We start from the raw sequence: 6,000 nt of genomic DNA, 5'->3' as shown, positions 1-6,000 counted from the left end.
ACCTCCCTTGACCTACTGGCCACACTGTTCCTGATGCAAAGGGTAAAACTTTAGGTGTAGAAAAGCCACATGAGGAGAAAAAAAATGATGTTGCTGGGTCTTTTGAAATTTCTACTGTGCAGAGAGTTGTAGTGTTTAAGGCTCGTAAAATAGATTAAGAGTCCAGTGACATACAAGAGTGGATTTTTTTTCTCTGCTCTGTGTTTGGCTATATATCAGTAGGTCTTCTAAGCAGAAGAAAAGTCTTGCTGACTGCATCAAAGATTCTTAACCAGAAATAAACCTTAAAAAAAAATGAAAAGTCTACTTGAAAAATGTTTGCGAGGTATGCTTTAGGAGAGACTTTGTTTCTTCCCCCAAAATATCTACCCCTGCAATAAAAATCTTTCTTTTGCTGAAAGCTAAACAAGAAAATGAAGTAGTTTGGTCTGATTAAAAATTGACATGAATGAGAAACAGGTTGCAGTGGCCTCTGTAAGCTATAGCCCCAGCAGGGAGGACACAAAGCATTGAGAGTATACCTTACATAAGACACTGAAACAAAGTTCTCAAATCAAAATGCTTGGCTTTTCATCTCCCAAAGCGGCTTGTCTTAAATGCAGCCACGAAAAATCGCAGGTAGCCAAAGGCAGCACTGGCATCATATAACTCTTGCAGAACTTTTCTGGTCAAAAGCTGAGCTGCAGCTATACTTTAATCGTTCTGAGATGATTCTTCCACCTTCAAAGAGCTACAGCGCAGCATTCACATGTTCACAGGTGTGTTGGGTTTGTGTGATGAGGTTGTGGTAGCAGGCAGAAGGCTGCGCAGGTGGATCTCGTGAGAAGGTGCTAGAAGCTTCCAGCGCTCCAGGGTGGCCGGATGGGCCCTCCCCTGGCCGTGGCTGAGCCAATCAGTGGTGCTGGTAGCACCGATGGCCTGGTGCCTATTTAAGAGGGTGAAACTGGAAACACCTGTGGTGAAGCAGGTGGCTGAGCTCGGGAAGGCTGTGCAGAGAAGTCCGTGCTGGAGCAGGCTCCTGGCAGGACCTGTGGATCCATGGAGAGAAGAGCTGTGCTGGAGCAGGCTCCTGGCAGGAACTGTGGATCCATGGAGAGAAGAGCTGTGCTGGAGCAGGTATGCTGGGGTGCTTTGTGGGGGCTGGCTCCTGTCACGGTGGAGCAGGGGGGGTGTCCGAGGAGCTCTCCTGAGGAGGCGGCAGGAGCAGTGAAGGCCTCTGTCGCCTGTCCCACTGTGCTGCTGGAAGGGAGGAGGTAGACAAAAGCTGGGAGTAAAGGTGAGCCTGGGAGAGAGAGATGGAGGTGAGGTTTTTCAAAGCCTTGGTTGAGTTTCTTGCTACCCTCTTTGGGTTGTGTGGGTATTGACGTGAGGGTTTTCCCTCAGGCTGGGACTGTTTTGCCGGTGGCTGTAACCGGTGAGGATCCTTTCTTAATGCTGGCTGGAGCCTTTTGCGCTGTTTGTTTTCTGCTCCTCACCCCACTGAGGGGAAGGACTGTACAGGGGCTGTGGTGTTTAGGTACCAGGCAAACCCGAGCCGTGGCAGAGCTGTCTGAGGAGCTGCTGTAAGAGGGTTACTGTTAGCATGTTTGCTGGGGGGAAATCCCCTCTGTCCTGAGGGTTGCTGAAGGTGAGCAGAGGCACCGTGGAGTTGCGCAGCTGCTATCAGAGCCTTCGGGAAGCAGTTACTTCTCTGGGGGCTGTGCCCTTCACAGTGTGGGCTCTTGCACTGTGGCTAGATCTGTGTGTTCCCATATCCAGTAACTAAGGCAGTGGTGTATTTAGAACGTCTGTTACAGCATTAAGAAAAGGTTTTTGCCATGCTGTGGTGACGGAGAGCATTTTGTGACATCTCGGAACCGAATCCCTCTGTTCTGAGCACACCCTCTAGCTTTGGATGCCCTCCTGCTGTCTTCCTGCAAAAGGCGTTAATTTCAGGGGCTTATTTGTTTTAATGCCTCTTAACTGCCCATGTCATTCCTGAGAAAGGATGAAGCTGTGATGTCTTGGCTGAAAAGGCTAAAAACCAGGGTAGTGCAGTACTGAGGTGAAAATGAAGAGTATCAGTAATGCTTGGCCCAGTGCTGGGGAAGGAGAAGTGCAGCAAAACCTGACAGTTTCTGTTTGTGCAACTGTTGAAAGAGTAATGATAACAAAGACCAACACGAAGTTGGAGTAATTTAGTCTTTAATGCAGCTGGGTTCTGCGCTTCCCCTCCCTGCTATTTTTAAACAAATTATTTTTAATATTACCTAGACATTAATGTTTTAGCTTGGGTACTTTTCATGCTTCATAACTGGGTTTCATAAATGTTTCAGCGGGTCCAAGCCCAATTCCACTGAGGTCAATTAGAAGATTCCAAATAAATCCTTCCTTCCCCTCCTCGCATTAGTATGCAGACTGTAAGAGGGCTGACACTGGTCTGTGCTTCTGTCTTAAAATAATCCAAATGACAATTTTCCTGTGGGAAGAACTATCGCTGTATAATTTGTGGGTGGTACTTAAGGGGATGATACCCAGGTAAAAAGACTTCTCTGATTTTAGAGCCCAATTTTCAGACATGCTGAAGAGTATTCTACCTGAAGTTAAATATAGATGTTAATGGTCAACACCTCTGGAAACCAGAACCATAATTTGTAGCCTCATTTTGTCTTGGACTTGTGTTGTCCAGAGTTAGGTTTGAACTACTTTGGAAATGCATTTCAATGTGTTCTTTCTGCAAATATGGCAGCAAAGTGGTATATTAGTATAAAATATGTTCTGGTTTTTTGACATCTTAACTTCGTGCTTGTATCTGACTTTAAAATTCATTGTTAAATGGACTTCAAACCTTAAGCAACTAAAAGCATCTTTCTTCACAACAAGAATGGAGTAGGTGTTTGGTCTTTTATGCCATTAAAAAAAAGGAGGATGAGCTGTAAAATACCTTGGGAAATTCTGATTTTGTTTGTTTGTTCATCTTATAGTTGACTAACTGGGTATATGCTACTACAGCTTGCTGCAGAAACCTGAATTCAAATTTCTGTTGGGTCACTGAACTTGCAGCATGGTTTAGGGAAAATGCAAAATAAAGCCTTCATGCTCTATGCCCCTAAGTCTCTGAACCCTACAGATCTATCTGTAATTGTAACTTTGGGAATACTCTTTCAATGCAAATAAATGTAGTTTTGATTTGACATACTTTTAGCTGAAGAGTTTCACATCTCTTTAGGATGCTTTAAGAAATCAGTGATTTCTGGTGTTTGAAACGAGGCTCAAAGTTGTGCTGAAAACACAGTTCTTGCAGAGGCTTTTCAGCTGAATTAATTACAATACAGTCAAGCCATGGCATGAGAGACAAGGAACATCTGGTGATACCCTTGGCTGATCTTACAGTAGGTTGTGTTCATAAGTCTGAATAGTTTTCTGGACATACTGATGTAGCCATTATGCACTTTATCTGTTTGTGTACTTGTGATGGCTTTGGCTATCTTGATAAAAGAGTCCCACACTGAAGTCAAGGACTCTAGAACTGTTCACTTCTAGTGAGAAATTTCTAGCAGGCTCATTATGTTTATTGTCTAAGGCTCCTTGTAATGTGTATTAGCAATGTGCATCATTATCTTTGTATATTCCAACTGAAACTATTAGAAACAAATCAACAACAACAAAAAAGAGTAATCAAACAGCTATTTTTTCTTTCTCTTCTAGTTATATTATCTGTGAATGCATATATATACTGAGGAAATTTAATGGCTCAATAGCTTCAAGATAATTCTATCTTTTTAAAGGCAAGTAGAAAAGAATCACTCTCTGAAGCTTGAACCAATCATAGAGCAAAGGAGAAAAAGAAATCCACCAGTGTGAACTATATATCTATACTGTCTTTTTTTATTGTCATCTGTCCTGTGCATAAGCAAAATGTCATTCCTGCAGTCTGGTAGTGTTCTCTGTCCACTCTGAAGACTAAAGGATGGGAAAAATACAGGGCAAATGGAGACCAATCTACTTTAGATGTTGATGTCTTTAGAGTGACAAAATACTTTGGGTGTTTTATAAACATACAGCTCAAAGACTTGGATTATCTGAAAACTGAAAACAGAGTAGTCATGCACATAAACGTGTTTAATCCATTGAACTTTCTAATTAGTAAAATATCCTGATGCTGGAAAAGGTCTTTCAGTTGATGCAGCCTCTTGAACAATAAAGGACATCCTCATGCTGTTCCTCTTCTCTGGAGCTGCACCCTTGCATCTGCTTCTTGGAGCATGAAGCTATCCTGAGTTGGGCAGATTCCAGCTGCAGCATGATAGGTGCCTTATGAAGGAGGGATTCTGTGAATTGGGTCCATTTGGAGTGTATCTCTGGTCTCTCTGCTTCTGTGTGTGTGGCAGGTTTACAACACAGTGAAATTATTTCATAGCAATAGGGCCCCAGTTTTGGCCTTCTTGAGACAGCTTTCTCCCAATGCTCTGCTGCACAAGTCAGGGCAGAATTGATTTCCACTGTGTGTGGTTTTACAGCTTACCTGCTGCACTTCTTTTCTGGTGCGAAAAGCAGCTACTGAGAGTCTGCAGCATTACCAATTTGGATGGAATAGGTTCTAAAAGAATATAACAAATATTACTACCTGTTGGTGATAGGTAGCACATATAACATCCTTTGTGCTTTCTAGAGGCAATTGGAAAGGGAGTGATCCTGGCTTCGTATAGAAAAATATCTACAAATATTTTCTGTTCTGCCAAAGAATTATTTTTCCTTAGATCTTTGAGTCTTCTGTATACCCCGATTTATGATGCTCTGCCACTGTGTGTATTGTAAACTGTAAGGGTATTGTTTAGTTGCAGGTAGCTACAGAGTTTCAACAACAAATGCGATCACTGATGCACTGTTCAAAGATGGGAAAAAAAACCCTATAAAATCCTTTTGACCTTCATATTACCCACAAATAGAGCAAATTTGTTTTACATTAGATTTCAGAGATACCCAGGGCTTATACATTTTTAAGTTATGCAGCCAGTCCAGGAGAAAACTGCTTTTCCCTGCTTATCAGATACACCCAATTATTTATTAAGCATTTCCTGAGCCCATAGAAGAATATTTCTATTCTGCTTAGTAAATATGGGGCTGATTCCCTTGTTCTCATTTATTGACTACCACAGAACTACAGCTGCATCATGTCTATGCAAATGATAAATCCAGCACTTCTGTTGATCACAGTATGTAGCCTAGAGATATGAGGGAGACTTTACTTAAAAGTCTCATGCCAGTTACATTAAATCTCATTGCAAAGCTGAAAGTTAACATTTTAAGAACTGTGTATTATAAATAGTTTATGAAGAACATTTTTTTTTCTTTGTTGAATCTGTTGGTATTCAAAAGTTCCTATGATTTGTGAGATTCAGCATAAGGATTCAACATAAAATTCCCAAATATAATGTTAATTTTTCTCTGGGGATTTTTTATGTATATGCAGCCTGTTTGCTTTAGCTGTATTTGAAAAGCTGTTTCGCAGTACAATGAGATCCCATTTTTTACAGCAAATCAAAGCTGTGCCCTTTGTGTAATCAACTGTTTGGTGTAGAGCAAAACAAAGCAATGTCCTATGAAAAATTAAGTTGTATTTATTTTTTGCTATGGTACTCAGAATATTAGGTATATAAATCACATAAACCAGCATCTAATTACATTATCAGTTCCCATAGTAAGTTCTGCATCTCTACAAATACATCAGATAATTGTATTAATCATACACATGAATTCCCCAAGATAAAGCTTTTCATGTTTCTTGCTAAAGTCTTAGCAGCAATTCCCCAAATCCAAATACTAACAGGGCAACTGAAACCAGCCTGTTGCTTAAGGAGCAGCATTTTTCACTGATAAATTCTGTCTCCTGTTTGTTGTGCTCCTGTTTGATTACCAACAGCTATTTGCAAACACAACAGGCTCTCCTGCTCTTACTGGGTGCGTGTCTGGCACAAAAATGTGCCACAACAGGGAACAAACTAATCAAAAACCCATCTA

General features: G+C 41.2%; 1 protein-coding gene across 1 annotated transcript in view; it reads left to right on the top strand.

Annotated features, from left to right (window-relative positions):
• The first annotated feature begins 903 nt into the window (after positions 1-903).
• Positions 904-6,000, top strand: part of NLGN1 (neuroligin 1) — a 529,256-nt gene continuing 524,159 nt past the window's right edge. The window contains exon 1 of the mRNA XM_064164807.1: positions 904-1,116. The gene's annotated coding sequence lies outside the window, so the exon portion shown is untranslated. The remainder of the gene's footprint in view (positions 1,117-6,000) is intronic.

This window comes from Pogoniulus pusillus, chromosome 26 (assembly GCF_015220805.1).
Source record: "Pogoniulus pusillus isolate bPogPus1 chromosome 26, bPogPus1.pri, whole genome shotgun sequence".
NCBI lineage: Eukaryota > Metazoa > Chordata > Aves > Piciformes > Lybiidae > Pogoniulus > Pogoniulus pusillus.
This window is presented reverse-complemented; position numbering and strand designations above follow the sequence as displayed.